Source organism: Macrotis lagotis, chromosome 1, assembly GCF_037893015.1.
Source record: "Macrotis lagotis isolate mMagLag1 chromosome 1, bilby.v1.9.chrom.fasta, whole genome shotgun sequence".
NCBI classification, from domain to species: Eukaryota; Metazoa; Chordata; class Mammalia; order Peramelemorphia; family Peramelidae; genus Macrotis; species Macrotis lagotis.
The window spans coordinates 222,741,587-222,758,642 of record NC_133658.1 but is presented as its reverse complement, the minus strand read 5'-3'; the positions used below and the strand labels follow the sequence as shown (position 1 = coordinate 222,758,642).

Sequence of the window (17,056 nt, the reverse complement as noted above, 5' to 3'; positions counted from 1 at the left end):
CCCAGTGTTCTTCTAGTGCTATTATATGACCATGAGCCATGAAATATTAGAGTCTACAAAGAATCTGAGAATCACTCAAAGGTTCATGGAGTTTCTGTTTGAGTAGATTATGACAATCAATTACATAGTAGAAATACGATACATCAAACATTAAAGACTATTTTGAGTCTGGCCAAATAAAAGAAATAGGATAAAAGAAATAATTAAATAAATGTATAACTAACAAAAATCTGAGATATATGTCAATATATTCAGAAAGAGAGACAAAAATGGGTAAAGAGAGAAAAGAAGAGAGGGAGAAAAAGATGATTTTCATACTCTATTGATATGCAACCAATTTTAAGATAAAATAAGCCAGTTGCTCAACACTTTGCATACCAAGACTCTGACAAACTTATGGGAAGACATTGGCAAGAGTCATACATAATGGCAGAGATAGATGGGTTGCTATCTGAATTATTGGAGGAAATATCTGCTTTGATGAGAGAAGAGACCCATTTGAGAGTCATCCCAATAATGTTATATGGCAGCAATTCACAGAATTGTATAATCTTTGAAGAGCTAAAATTGCAGGCTCCCCTTCAATAATATGAGTAATTAGGATAATTTTGAGTTCACAGGATCATAGGATTTAGAAGTGGAAGAAATCCAAACTCATCTAATTAGTTGACTGACCACATTTAATAGGTGTTATATTTCAGATCAACATGTACTGGTTTGATTGTTAGTCAGGAAAGGCTCTATATAAGAGACAGGTCTCAAGCAAGACCTTAAAAGGATTTGGGTTGGTGAAAGGAAAGAGACTGATATTCCAGGTTGAGAAAACAGAATTTAAGTAAGGCAAAGGTATGGAAGGGAAAAGGAAAATATATAGACAGAGCTACAACTAGGAAATTTTTACCTGAATAAAAACAATTTAGCGAGGGGAAAGAAGAACTAAAGTCAGCAGTTGCCCAGAGGGCAGTCCACACATGAATATATACATATATATATATATATATATATATATATATGTATACATATGTATGTATACACTTATATGTATACACATATATATGTATACACTCACATATATACACACTCACACATACTCATATATATATAGAGAAACAAATACATACACACACATAAACAAACACACATACACATACACATTGTTGTTACTTTTGTTTGGTGGTTCAGTCATGCCCAACAATTTGTGGCCCAGTGTGGGATATTTTTTTTGGTAAAAATACACTGGTTTGTCATTTCTTTCTCCAGCTCATTTTACAGATGAGGAACTGAGGCAAATAGGTTAAATAACTTGCCTGGCTTCAAGGCCCAGAACTCTACTGGACCATCTAGTTACCCAACAATAACAATACACATATACATTCATTAGTTTTGTTATCCATTTGTTCCATTATGCCCAACTCTTTGTAACCCTCTGTGGGGTTTTCTTGACAAAGAAATTGGAGTGTTTTGTCTTTTCTGTCTCCAGTGATTTAAGGCAAACAAAGGTTAAGTGACCTATGTAGGATCACACATCTATTGGGTACTTAAGGTCAAATTTGAACTCAGGTCTTCCTGAACCTAGGCCCAAAGTTTTATCCACTGAGCTATCTAGCTACCTCCAGACACACACACACACACACACACACACACACACACGTGCGTGCACACACACACACACACACACACACACACAAATGCAAATATTTCTCTTGTTTTTTCAAGGGAAATGTGAGAAGGAAAGAATATGAAACTAAAAATTAAATAAAATTGAATTTTCAAAAATTGTCTTTGTAGTTGTAGCAGAAAAAAATAAAACAGGAATGGAAGTTAGGATAATTTCACTGCACTACCAGATATGACATCAATTGACTGGATGAACAGGACAAATGACTAAACTTCTCAGAGTTTATTTAAATTTCTTAATCTTCAAATACTGACAAAGTAGAACTAGAATTATCTACAAATTTCCTCTCAGTTCTCTTAATTCCATAGCAGTATGATGCATATTGAAAAGTTCAAAGAGAATGAAGACTGGAGACTAGTAAACACACTCCTCCTTAGATCATATTCCCTGAAAAGAACTAAAAACTTACAGATACCCAGAACCAACTCTGAAAAGATTTTCACAAAATCCCTGAAATCTGGGACAATCTTCCCTCCACTCTAGTAACAGAGTGCAACTTTAACATAAAGTTAAAGTCAAGAAATAGATAGGTAAAATGAGCAAACAACAAAATAAAAAAGTATCTGATCATAGAAATTTACTATGGTGATAGGAAAGATCAAAACACAAACTCAGAAGAAGGTCAACAAAGTCAAAAACACTACATTCAAAGCCTCAAAGAAAAATGTAAATTTGTCTCAGGCACAAAAAAGAATTCTTCAAAGAGCTCAAAAGGCATTGTACAAATCAAATGAGAGAAGTAGAGGAAAAAATTTGGAAAAGTAATGCTATATATATATCAAAAAAAGAGTCAACAAGTTGGTCAAAGAAGTATTAAAAATATTGAAGAAAATAACACCTTTAAAGTGTTAGAAAAATGAAGTGACCAACTAGCATGAATAAAAATTCACTAAAAAGAACTCCTTAAATAGCAGAATTGACCATAAAAAACTATGTATACAATTTCACTAAATAAAAGAACTCTTCTCAAAAACAGAATTAATCAAATAGAAAAGGAAACACACAAAAATCACTGAAGAAAATAATTCCTTAAAAATTAGAATAAAGCAGGTGAAATCTTATGACTCCATGACACATTAAGAAACAATAAAACAAAGTCAAAAGAATAAAAAAATAGAAGAAAATGTGAAACATCTCAACTGAAAACAAATGCCCTGGAAAACAGATTGAGAAAAGATAATTTAAGAATTATTAGACTACCTGAAAGCCAAGATCAAAAAAATAAAGTGTAAACATCATTTGTCAAGATATTATCAAAGAAAATCATTCTATCTTAGATCCAGAGGACAAAATAGAAAATGAAAGAATATACTGATCACCTCCTGAAAGAGATCCCAAAATCAAAATTCCCAGTAATATCATGCCAAATTCTTTTGCTCCCAGATAAGGGAAAAAATAGTGCAAACAGTCAGAAGCAATTCATTCAGAAAAAAAAAAAAAACTATTAAGAGGAAGTGGCATGGAGAGGAGGGGGTCCTGAGGAGAAGAAGCAGAAAGGAAAGGGGGGGGGAAAGCCATATTGAGAGCTACTCAAGTGAATTCAGGTTAGAAAATCAGTTATGACTAAAACCCCAGACTTTGGTGACCCTTTAGCTGAAGGATCTCCATGGAATTCTGCTGTGATAACACAACTATGTCATCCATGGCCTCACTTGTAGCACTGTACTTTAACTTCTTGACCTGGATTACATCCTGCTAGGTTACTTCCTGTACTAGTTTGAGAAACATCATTGTTTTCCTGTATGCTAATTTTGTGGGGGGTTTTGTTATAAAGAACTGCCTGATACTATCAGTAAACAGCCCTGCTAGTTGTCCTGCTAGCATCCCCACCCCAATGTTCACGTTTCTTTTCTCTCCTGAGCCGAATTAATCCCTGGGAACTCAACAAGGCTGGAGTACCAGCCAAACTTCCATTCCCCAAAGAAAGAAGAGAAACAGAAGTACTGCATTCCATGCCTTATCTCCAAGGGAAAATGAAGAATAGGGAACAGGTTTTTATTTAAGAACACTGATGCCTCATTCTATAGCAAATTCCAAAATAGACCAGAAAGGCAAGTTGTTTGTGATTAATGAGGCTTTCCAATTCACCTCAAGGACCATCAACTAAGTTCTTAATTCAAAATATTCATATTTTGGCAGAATCAAAGATGGCTGGAAACTGTCTGAGAGGTTCATGTCCTCTTCTGTCTTTTGATCCTACTTTTGATGAATTCCCCCAATATTCTTTGAAAAAGGAACTACTTATTCAGCTTTTTTGTACTCCACAATACCATTCCAAAAGTCAGCAATTTGTTTATCATGTGTTTACATTTACCATTGTGGACAAGAGGATCAGGTTTCATAACTATTAGATCATTAAAGAAGATGCTGCTCTCATAGAAATTGGACATCATGGCCTAACCCCCGGCATCCTGTGGGGCCCACCTCCCTCTGCCCCGGGTCCCCGCCCCGACGAGTCCGCAGCTGCGGGCCCCCTGTCCGGGCCGCGGGGGCTGAGTCTCTCTTACCCTCAGGTCCCCGGAGCTCCATGATCCTTCAGCCAGCCGTGGAGCTGGGCTGCCCACCTGGGGCCATGAAAGAGCCTGGGGAAGCCCAGGGCCCAGGCCAGACCCTGGATGTCTGCTCCCTTCCCCAAGGAATTCAGTTCCAGAGCACCAGTCAATTGCTGAAGGAGGATCAGGATTCTCATCAGAAGCATTTCCTGTCTGAGGAGAACATTGGTCTCCCATTTTTCTCACCTCAGCCTAGACAGCCATCACCCCTACTATGACCCACCAATAACTTTCTCCATGGGCACTCCAGCCCCACCTGTGACCAGACCTTTGGAAGACTCTTTTTATTCAACTGGGGATCTTGGGATCCTCTGCCCCAGCCTTCTGCTAGCCTTGAGTCCCCACTCAGAGCTTCTCCTCTGGCAATATCCAGGCAATCAAATCCCAGAAACCCTTCGGCTGCTGAGACTGGGGAACTCCCAGGTATACCAAAACCACAGCACCCATAGTGGGGAGGTAATGGAATTCTGAACCTCAAACAACTAGCCCTGTCCCTCAGAACTCAAACCTCCCAGTGCCTCCAACCTCAACTCCATGAGTTGGAGATGGGCAGAATCTGGCCTTCTCTGGAAACCACAAATTCAAAAGACCAAAGAGGGTCTAGACACCCATATATTGTACACAGAAATTGAGAATAGCACCCTCAGGTTTGATAGATCTGTTACACTCACACACCTTCAAGAGATGGAGGAAATAGAACCACAGACTGTCCACTGTGAAAAACAGGGTAAACATCTCAGGGGATGGGGTGGTTCCCATTACAAGGCGGTCTTTGTGAAAGCAAAATAAAGATTGGTGGGCCATTAAAAAAAAAGAAATTGGACATCATTTTTTCTTAAATCTCATGAAGATTTTTCAAGGCATTTTTAGGGAACTAACTTTACATGAAAATCCACACTACCAATCACCAAATATGCATCAGCATATAATGAGAATGGCCTCAGCTTCAAAATACAGAAAGTGATAATGAGTCAAAGATGTAGAGAGAGACTCAAGAAGAAAGAACTATCATTCCAGAAGATCCTACTGATGATCTTTTTAAGACTCCATATGAAGAGAAGCCTGTATAAATACTGTATGTGAAAGTCAAGAAATAGATTGGGAAAATGAGCAAAAAAATGAGCCCAAAGTCAGTTTGAAAACAAAAAAAGGAAAGGATACACAAAAGATATACAAAAGATACACAAAAGATAAAGAAAAATGAAGCAGATGACTTTGAAGACTACAAAAACAGAGTGAATATGTGGGAAACAGATGTTTTCCTTTATGTAGTATTTATTTTGTATTCAATGTGTAAATATTTTTTTGTTATCCAGGACTTTGTTACTTCTTAAATGAGCTTATGAACAAATTCAGGGCCAAAAGTATTTGATAGAAGATTATTTTAGTCATCTCATTTTTTCATTAAAAGGTAATGCCACAAAAAAGAAGAAATAATTCATATCTCATGGAGTCATAGTCAGGAAAATTCAAGACTAAGTAGCTTCTACATTAAGAATTGGAAGACTTGTACAAAGGGCAAAGAGCTAGAATTATAACTAAAAATCACCTACTCAGCAAAACTGAATACAATCCTTCAGAAGAAAATAATGATATTTAATGAAATAGAGCATTTTCAAACATACCTGATGAAAAAGATCAAGACTGAATAGAAAATTTTACTTTCAAATCAAGACTCAAGATAAGTATAAAAGGGTAAAGAGGAAAGAAAAATCATAAAGGATTTAGTAAAGTTAAATTTTTTACATTCCTACATGGTAAGATGATACTTGCAACTAAAAGGCTTTATCATTATTAGGGCAGTTAAAAGGCATGTACACAGAGAGAGGACACATGATAAGGTGGATATGATGGGATAATGTCTAAAAAGTAAAATTAAAGTATGAGAAAGAGTAATGCACTAGAAGGAAGGAAGAAGTAGAATAAAGTAAAATATCTTGCATAAAAAGAGGTACAAAATAGCTTTTAACAATGGAGGGGAAGATAGAGGAAGTAAGGTGGAACACATGAACCTTATTCTCATTGGAATTGGCTCAAAGTACTTTTTAAGTATTCAGTTGGGTATAAAAATCTACTTATCCTATAGTATAGGAAGAGAAGAAGGGGAAAGAAAAGGGGGAGGTGTGACAAAAGGAAGGGTGAATTAGAGGAGGTGATAGAAGCAAAATATTTTTGAGGATCCACAGGTTGAAAGGAGAGAGACTAGGATAAATGAGGGCAGGGGAATAGAATGGAAGGAAATACCAAGTAATCATAATTGTGAAAATATTTTACAAGTCAAGTTTCTCTGATAAAGCTCTTATTTCTCAAATACATAGAGAACTGTATCAAATTTATAAAACTACAAATTATTCACCAATTGATAAATGGTCAAAAGTTATAAACAGGAAGTTTTCAGAAGAAAAAAATAAAAGTTATCTACAGTCATATGCAAACACCATTGATCAGAGAAATAAAAATTAAAACAACTCTGATTTACCACCTCATACCTATCATATTGACTAATACGACAGAAAGAGGAAAATGCCACATTTTGGAGTGGATTTAGAAAAACTGAAACACTAATGCACCATTGGTGGTGTTGTAAACTGATCAACCATTCTGGAGAGTAATTTAAAACTGTGCCAAAGATACTATAAAAACCATGAATACCCTTAGTCTAAAGAATACCACTACTAGGTCTGTATTCCAAAGTGATTTATGTGCAAAAATAAATGTAGCAGTTCTTTTTATAGTGGCAAATAACTGGAAATTAAAGGGATGTCCATCAATTGGGAAACTGATTGAATAACTCATGTACATGATTATGACAATACTATCGTGCTTTAAGAAAAGATGAACAGGATGTTCTCAGGAAAAAAAACCTGGAAAGATTTACAGAAACTGATGAAAAGTGAAATGAACAGAACCAGGAGGACATTTTAACCTGCAACAGCAATACTATATGATAATCACCTATGAATGACTTAGTTTTTCTCAGCCATATATTATCCAAGACAATTCCAAAGGGCATATGATAAAAATTATTATCTGTCTCCAGTTAAAGAACTAATAGAGTCTGAATACAGATTGAAGAATTTTTTTTTTTACTTTCTGTATTTTTCTTGGTTTTGTTTGTGTTTCTTTTCACTATATTTCTACTATGGAAATATGTATAATCCATATCAAATTGTCTGCCATCTCATAGAGGAAACTGGAAAGGGAAGTGAAGGAGGAAATTTAGGACTAGATTTTTTAAAAACAAATTTAAATTGTCTTTACACATAATTGGAAAAATAAAACTGTTAAATAAAAAAAGAAAATAAGTTGTAGAATAATTGTAGATGTAAACTGGTAGTGGGAATTTCACTGAGAGTTCCCTGTATCAATGAAATCACAAAGAGTTATACTTAAAACTGGATCAGTAGAAACATAGATAAATAGACAGATAAATAACCACAGTCTAAGATAGGATGCTGCAAATAGTTGGTTCTTATTAGACATTAGTTGAAGTGTGGGTTATAATTGATCATGTCATGATTATACTTATATATAACTAACTATATCAGATTACTTGCTATCATAGGGAGGGAGCAATGAAAGGAGAGAGGCAGGAAAATGTGAAACTCAAAATCTTACAAAAAAAGTCAAAATTGAAAATTCTTTTTACATATAATTAGAAAAAAATAAATTTTTTTAAAGAAAAGAAAAAAGAACTAAAAATATTAGAAAAAGGAAGACAGAAAGAAAAGAATGGGTGGAGGGTTTGCTTGTTATTTTTTACTTGGGGTATTAAAATTTGTGGTTAATGTGAATAGCTGGTTAGAGAATGTATAACCACATTCATCCATTGCAGTGCTGGTTTCATCTCAACATATTGAAGATTGTACTTAATGACTACTGAATAGATGGAAAAAAATGAATCCTATTTTGTATTCATAATGTTTTTGCTGTCAATCCTAATTCTGCATACTTGGTAATGAAGTCTAAACTGCTCAGAGGCTGAAATAGTCTCTGCCTTGCATATTGTGAATCTCATATAGTAGGTGCTTAATAAGTATTTGTTGATTGCTATAGGAAACTTGTCACAAGAAGCATCCTGTAATAATATTTAACTGCATGTACATGTTTTTCTTTTTTAAATTAATTTTTATTAAAGATATGATTTGAGTTTTACAATTTCCCCCCCAATCTTACTTCCCTCCCCCCACCGCACCCCCACAGAAAGCAATCTGTCATTCTTTACTTTGTTTCCACTTTATACCTTGATCCAAATTGGGTGTGATGAGAAAGAAATCATACCCTTAGAGAAGAGACAGGAATTCTAAGAGGTAACAAGATCAGACAAGAAGATATCTGTTTTTTTCCTAAATTAAAGGGAATAGTCCTTGAACTTTGTTCAAACTCCACAGCTCCTTATCTGGATACAGATGGCACTCTCCTTTGCAGACAGCCCAAAATTGCTCCAGATTGTTGCACTGATGGAATGAGTGAGTCCTTCAAGGTTGATCATCACTCCCATGTTGCTTTTAGGGTACACAGTGTTTTGCTGGTTCTGCTCATCTCACTCAGCATCAGTTCATGCAAATCCCTCCAGGCTTCCCTGAGATCCCATTCCTCTTGGTTTCTAATAGAACAATAGTGTTCCATAACATACATATACCACAGTTTGCTAAGTCATTCCCCAATTGAAGGACATTTACTTGATTTCCAATTCTTTGCCACCACAAACAGGGCTGCTATAAATATTTTTGTACAAGTAATGTTTTTACCCTTTTTCCTCATCTCTTCAGGGTATAGACCCAGTAGTGGTATTGCTGGGTCAAAGGGTATGCATATTTTTGTTGCCCTTTCGGTGCAGTTCCACATAGCTCTCCAGAAGGGTTGGATGAGTTCACAGCTCCACCAACAATGTAATAGTGTCCCAGATTTCCCACAACCCTTCCAACAATGATCATTATCCTTTCTCGTCATATTGGCCAATGTGAGAAGTGTGAGGTGGTACCTCAGAGAAGCTTTGATTTGCATTTCTCTAATAATGAATGATTTAGAGCATTTTTTCATATGGCTATGAATTGCTTTGATTTCCTCCTCTGTAAATTGCCTTTGTATATATCCTTTGACCATTTGTCAATTGGGGAATAGCTTTATGTTTTAAAAATATGACTCAGTTCTCTGTATATTTTAGAAATGAGTCCTTTGTCAGAATCATTAGTTGTAAAGATTGTTTCCCAATTTACTACATTTCTTTTGATCTTGATTACAGTGGTTTTATATGTGCAAAAGCTTTTTAATTTAATGTAATCGAAATCATCTAATTGGTTTTTGGTGATGTTCTCCAACTCTTCCTTAGTCATAAACTGCTCCCCTTTCCATAGATCTGACAGGTAGACTAGTCCTTGATCTTCTAATTTGCTTATAGTATCGTTTTTTACGTCTAAGTCCTGTAACCATTTGTATCTTATCTTGGTAAAGGGTGTTAGATGTTGGTCTAAGTTTCTTCCATACTAACTTCCAATTATCCCAGCAGTTTATAATCAAAGAGGGAGTTTTTATCCCAATGGCTGGACTCTTTGGGTTTATCGAACAGCAGATTACTATAATCATCTCCTGCTTTTACACCTAGTCTATTCCACTGGTCCACCTCTCTATTTCTTAGTCAATACCAAACAATTTTGATGACTGATGATTATAATATAATTTTAGATCAGGTAGGGCTAAGACACCTTCTTTTGCACTTTTTTTCATTAAGCTCCTGGCAATTCTTGACTTTTTATCTCTCCATATGAATTTACTTACAATTTTTTCTAACTCATTAAAGTAATTTTTTGGAATTTTGATTGGTAGGGCACTAAACAGATAGTTTAGTTTGGGTAGAATTGTCATTTTTTATTATATTAGCTCTACCTATCCATGAGCAGTTGATATTTGCCCAGTTATTTAAATCTGATTTAATTTGTGTGAGAAGTGTTTTATAATTGTTTTCAAAAAAAAGATTCTGAGTCTGTCTTGGAAAATAGACTCCCAAGTATTTTATATTGTCTGAGGTAACTTTGAATGGGATTTCTCTTTCTAGAACTTCCTGCTGTATCTTACTAGACATATATATATAGAAAAGTTGAGGATTTATGAGGGTTTATTTTATAACCTGCAACTTTGCTAAAATTGCTAATTGTTTCCAGTAGTTTTTTGGATGATTTCTTGGGATTCTCTAGGTAGACCATCATGTCATCTGCAAAGAGTAAGAGTTTTGTCTCTTCCTTCCCAATTCTAATTCCTTCAATTTCCTTTTCTTCTCTAATTGCTGATGCTAACATTTCTAATACAATATTGAATAGTAATGGTGATAATGGGCACCCTTATTTCACCCCTGATCTAATTGGGAATGCCTCTAGCCTCTCCCCATTGAATATAATGCTTGTTAATGGTTTCAGATAGATACTACTAATTATTTTAAGGAACAGTCCATTTATTCCTACACTCTCTAGTGTTTTTAATAGGAATGGATGCTGTATTTTGTCAAAAGCTTTTTCAGCATCTATTCATATGATCATATGATTTCTGATAGATTTGTTGTTGATAAAATTGAGTATACTAACAGTTTTCCTAATATTGAACCAACCCTGCATTCCTGGAATTACTCCTACTTGATCATGATGTATTATCCTGGTGATAACTTGTTGTAATCGTTTTGCTGAGATTTTATTTAAGATTTTTGCATCTATATTCATCAGGGAAATAGGTCTATAATTTTCTTTCTCTGTTTTAACTCTTCCTGGTTTAGGTAAAAGCACCATATTGGATTCATAGAAAGAGTTAGGCAGAGTTCCATCTTTCCCTATTTTTCCAAAGAGTTTACATAGAATTGGAACCAATTGTTCCTTAAATGTTTGGTAGAATTCACTTGAGAATCCATCAGGCCCTGGAGATTTTTTTTAGGGAGTTCAGTGATGGCTTGTTGAATTTCTTTTTCTGTGATAGGGTTGTTTAGGTATTTAATCTCTTCTTCATTTAACCTGGGCAACTTATATTTTTCTAAATATGCATCCATTTCACTTAGATTATCAAATTTATTGGCATAGAGTTGGGCAAAATAATTTCAAATTATTACTTTAATTTCCTCCTCATTGGTGGTGAGTTCACCTTTTTCATTTATGATACTAGCAATTTGGTTTTCTTCTTTTTTTAATCAAATTGACCAAAGGTTTGTCAATTTTATTGGTTTTTTTCATAATACCAACTTCTGGTTTCATTTATTAATTCAATAGTATTTTTTTGCTTTCCATTTTATTAATTTCTCCTTTAATTTTTAAAATTTCTAATTTGGTATTTAATTGGGGATTTTTGAGTTGTTCTTTCTCTAATTTTTTTAGTTGTATATTTAGTTCATTGATTTCCTCTTTCTCCAATTTATTCATGTAAGCATTTAGAGCTATAATATATCCCGAGAGTCACTTTGAATGAATCCCATAGGTTTTGGTATGTTGTTTCATTATTATCATTATCTAGGATAAAATGGTTAATTCTTTCTATAATTTGTTTTTTGGTCCACTCATTTTTTAAAATGAGGTTATTCAGATTCCAGTTTGTTCTGGGTCTATATCAACTTGGCCCAGTATTGCATATGACTTTCATTGAATTGTGATCTGAGAAAGATGTATTCACTATTTCTGCCTTTCTGCAGTTGATCATTAGGTTTGGTTTTTTTGCAAGGCAAATGGAGTTAAGTGGCTTGCCCAAGGCCACACAGCTAGGTAATTGTTAAGTGTCTGAGACCAGATTTGAACCCAGGTACTCCTGACTCCAGGGCCGGTGCTTTATACACTACACCACCTAGCCACTCCTATCATTAGGGTTTATGTCCTAATACATGGTCAATTTTTGTATAAGTTCCATGTACTGCAAAGAAAAAGGTATATTCCTTTCTATCCCCATTCAGTTTCCTCCATAAGTCTACCATATATGATTTTTCTAACAAACTATTTACCTCCTTAACTTCTTTGTTGTTTATTTTATGATTCGAGTTATCTAGATCTGAGAGCAAGAGGTTGAGGTCTCCCACTAGTAGAGTTCTGCTGTCTGTGTCTTCCTGTAGTTCTTTCAGCTTCTACTACAAGAATTTGGGTGCTGTCCCACTGGGTGCATATATATTCAGTATTGAAATGACTTTATTGTCTGTGGCACCTTTTAGTAGGAAAAAGTTTCCTTCCTTATCTCTTTTATGCTATCTATTTTTGCTGTTGCTTTGTCTGAGATAAGGATTGCTACCCCTGCTTTTTTTACTTCAGCTGAAGCAAAATATATTTTGCTCGAACCTCTTACCTTTACTCTTTATGTATCTCTCTTCTTCAAATGAGTTTCTTGTAAGCAGCATATTGTAAGATTCTGGTTTTTAATCCACTCTGCTATTTGCTTATGTTTTAAGGGAGAGTTCATCCCATTCACATTCAAAGTTATGATTACTAATTCTTTATTGCCCTCTGTGCTATCTTCCCTCTGTTTGTATTTTCCCCCTTTCCCCCCTTATCCATATTCCCCAGCATTTCCTTTCTGAATACCACCCCCTTCAGTGCGTTTGCCCTCCTATATCACCCCTCCACTTTCTTTCCCCCCTTCCCTTTTCCCCTTTTCCCTTCCCTTCCTTTTGTTATTTCCCTTCCCCCCCACTCCCTTTCCCTTTCTCTGTCCCCTCCCTCCCCTTTTCCCCTTTTAATACTTGAAATTTTAGATGTTTTATAAGTAAACTGAGTATGTGTAGGTTGACTTTAAGCCACGTCTGATGAGAAGAAGATTCAGGTGTTTCTCATCTGCTCCCTTCTTCCCCTCTATTACCATAGATTTTTTGTACCTCTTAGTGTAATGAGATTTACCCCATTCAATCCCCTCCCTCCTCCTGTCTCTTTCCTGTCACCCTTTTTAAGGAGGTAGTGCTTTTTAGATCATTCTAAGTCATAGAAAATTCTAAGTGTCTGTTCCTTCTAGTTCAGTATATTCTATTGAATAGAGTCAAAATTCCTGAGAGTTATTTGAGTCTTGCTCCCAAGTGGGGTTAAAGCCAGTTACATATCTTTAGATAGCAGTCTCATGGATAGGTCATGAATGTCCATCATTTCTGGCAAGGTATATTCTCTCTGTTAGAGTTACAGTTCTCAAGATTTATGAGAATCTTTTTCCCCCGTGCTGGGATATAGCCAGTTTCAACTTATGGGATAGCAGATTTTTTTTTTCCTTTTACCACCCCCCCTTTTTTTAACCTTTTCATGTGTCTCTTGAACCTCCTGTTTGATGTCCAAATTTTCTGTTTAGCTCTGGTCTTTTCATCAGAAATTTTTGGAATTCTTCCATTTCGTTAAATGTCCATCTTTTTCTCTGGAAGAAAAGGCTCAGCTTTGTGGGAAAGTAGATTCTTGGCTGCATTTCAAGCTCCCTTGCTCTTTGAAATATCTCATTCCAGACCCTGCTATCCCTTAATGTTGATGCAGCCAGGTCCTGCATGATCCTTACTGTGGCTCCTTGATATTTAAATTGTTTCTTTCTGGCTGCTTGCAGGATTTTCTCTTTTATCTAATAGTTCTGGAGTTTGGCCACAACATTCCTTGGTGTCTTCATTTTAGGATCTTTTTCTGGTGGGGGATCAATGTACTCTTTCAATAACTACTTTGCCCTCTGATTCCATGATATTAGGGCAGTTTTCCATCACTAGATCCTGTAATATTAAATCCAGGCTTTTTTTTCTCTTCAATGTTTTCAGGAAGTCTTATAATTTTCAGGTTGCCCCTCCTCGATCTATTCTCGAGGTCAAAGGTTTTGTTGATGAGGTATTTTACATTTTCTTCTATTTTTTTCTATTTTTTGATTTTGTTTAACTGACTCTTGCTGTCTCATGGAGTCATTAGTTTCTGTAGACTCCATTCTTTTTTGGGGAGGAGGAGTTTTCTTCATTAACCTTTTGCAACTCCTTTTCCAATTGGTCAATTCTACTTTTGAAAGAGCTTTCCATTTGACCAATTGAGGTTTTGAGAGAATTATTTTCTTTTTGCATTTGCCCAATTGAGGATCTGAGAGAATTATTCTCATTCTGTATTTGTCCAATTGAGGATCTGAGAGATTTATTCTCCTTTTCCAATATGTCCAATTGTACTTTCTAAGGTTTTGTTTTCTTGTTGCAAGGTATTAATTGTCTCTTCCAAATTTTTAAGCTCCTTCCTTATTTCTTCAAGGAAATCTTTCTGTGCTGAAGACCATATCATATTCTCCTCAGAGGTTCTAGGTCTTTCCCTTCCATGAATTTTTCTATGGATCCACCTTTCCAGTGACCCTTCTCCATTTTGCTAAGACCTTGAGTTGGGGAGGGGTTGGTTCACAGGGGCTTGGGATCACTAAAGGCTTTATTCACAGTGCATTTTCTCTGGATGGCCAGTAGGAGGTGTTGGTTGCTTTCTCTGAAGTGTCTGTGACCTTGATTGAGGCCTTCTCCCTTTGCTTGAATGGAGGAGTTGGAGCTATTGAATTCTTTTGCCTTCAATCAATGGTGCTCTTTACCCTGACCTGAGGTCATTCATCAGCTGGGCTGCTTCTTCTGCTCACACACCTGTGCCTGAGGCAGAAGTAATTTGCATTTGTTTGTTTGGGAAGAGGTCTGAGCTGTAATGGAGGCGTGGACTCTGAGTTCCTCAGACCAGAGGAGCCCAGGAATGGTGTCCACAGCTCTCCTGCACCGGAACTCTCCCCCCAGCCCTGTCCACAAGCTCCAGGGGTTCAGCACCAACACTAGTGCCTCTGCTCCCTAGTTGACTCAAGCCCCTGCCATCTAGCCCCACTGCTGACCTAGCAGTTCCAAGTGTCAATCCCTCAGACCCCTGGCTCCAATTCAGCAGTTAATCTGGTTGATCCAAGGCTGATCCTCCCTCTGAGCCCAGACTCACCCACCCAAATTCGGCCAATGCTGCTGCCGGAGACAAATCCTGAGATAGATATTCTTTCTCCTGGCTTTTATTTCTGGGTTTTGTGGGTCGGATTTCTTTTAAGAGGTTTGTTTCATATGATAGATGGGGAAAGATCAGGAGACTTTAGAACTGTTCCTGTCTTCTCTCCACCATATTGACTGGAAGTCTCTGTGCATCTTATTCTTCTATTAGATTTCAATTTAATCTCACTGATGACAATATCTTCCATAAATAATACTTCTTTTCCCGTGTTTAACACAGCATTCTATATACAGTATATGTTTAATAAATTTATTATTTATATATTTTACTTGAATTAAGTTAATATTGTAGATAAATGAAGTTTTATAGAACTTTACTGATCTGACCAACTAAATCTGTTAGTCTAAATCTAAGCAATAAATTACTAAAAATTTTTATTTTTTATTCCTACATTTCTACAGTGATAGTCAAATACATTATTCACAGACCTTTATTAACTATATAATTGTAGCCAAGTCATTTAACTCATTTGAACCTTAGTTCCCTTTTCTTAAATATGGATAAAGAACAGTTCGATTGAGAGTTGCTCAAAGGAATGCATATGGTGGGCTATAAAACATTATAGAAATGTGGATTATTTATTAGTAAAAAAAAAACAAATTCCTTCAAACATAGAAAGCCAGGAAAAGCACAATTTTAGTGATTTAAAATAAATCAACCAAAAACCGATTGAGAAATATCCCATTTCCTTTAATTCAAACTTCAGGCAGGATAAATAAAACAAAAGAATCCCTTTATGGTGGAACAATAAAATACAGCTCTATTCTCAGCAAAAATTTGCCTAAAGGAAGAAGAAAAAACATAGAAAACAATCATGTAGGAAACTAAGTAATTTAATTAGATTACAAGTGACCAAAATACCTATATTATGTCATATATCTTTGAAATTGAAATCCTTACCTAAAATCATTTTTTTCATTAACTTACCTTTACCAACACATGTAATCAGAGGTACTGTGGCATAATAGATATACTGTTGGACTAGGAGCAATTAAAACTTAAATAGGTCATTAAGACCTAAGCAAGTAATACAGAAACAAGTGACTTTAACATCTCTCAAGCCAGGGCAAATCTCTTGGCCTACAAATTGGACACCAGTAACATTTGTCTTGAGGGAGATAGTTCCCACTTCAAGAAATCCCATCCTGATGAAATCACAAGTTCTTGAGAATGCAATCAGTCCTTTAATGATCTGAGAGGAATGAAGGATGCCTACATCTCCTGAAATTACTTGGTTTCTTAATAGAGCTAGACCAGAACAAAAAACATGATGGTCAAAACTCTATTTTCGTATTTTTGAAATGTAAATTTTTAAAAGATAAAATACTCATCATTTTTGACAACTTCAGAACCTTCAAACTATCATCATCATGATGAATATATCCCCACTTATTGAGTTTGAAACTTCATTGCAGATAAATTTAGAAATCTATATCCTCTTTTATTCCTACCACTCAGGAGAGTGCCTTGGCTATAAGAAGCCCTTAATGTTTAGTAGAAAACTGCCTTAGAATCTATCTCCAGTCATTCCTAGAGTCTGTTAGAAAGCAAAGAACATAATCCCCATCATCTCAGCTTCATCAATATCATGGCAAAAGTTTTGGAAAACTGATGGGTAACCCTTTACATAGATGATCCTGCCAACAAAGTCATACAGCTACCATCATGAATAATTCTCATCATATTTACAGCGTCCTCCATAATCATAAAGCCATCTCAAAGGTTATTTGAAAGGCAACTGAATTGGCCCTGTCAGAACCAGACAGTAAATGAAAATCGAGTCTTATGATAATGAAGTTTTCTCCTTCATTCTTGAAGAAGACCATGTTATCAGAGAAGGTGATGCCATGATAAGCATA

The 17,056-nt window shown here is 35.7% G+C and overlaps 2 pseudogenes; both read left to right on the top strand.

Annotated features, from left to right (window-relative positions):
* The window catches only part of LOC141522100 (ribosome biogenesis protein BRX1 homolog), a 74,769-nt pseudogene extending 69,335 nt beyond the window's left edge, over positions 1 to 5,434 (top strand).
* LOC141504422 (host cell factor C1 regulator 1 pseudogene) lies at positions 4,206 to 4,701 on the top strand (annotated as a pseudogene).
* Positions 5,435 to 17,056: the final 11,622 nt, after the last annotated feature.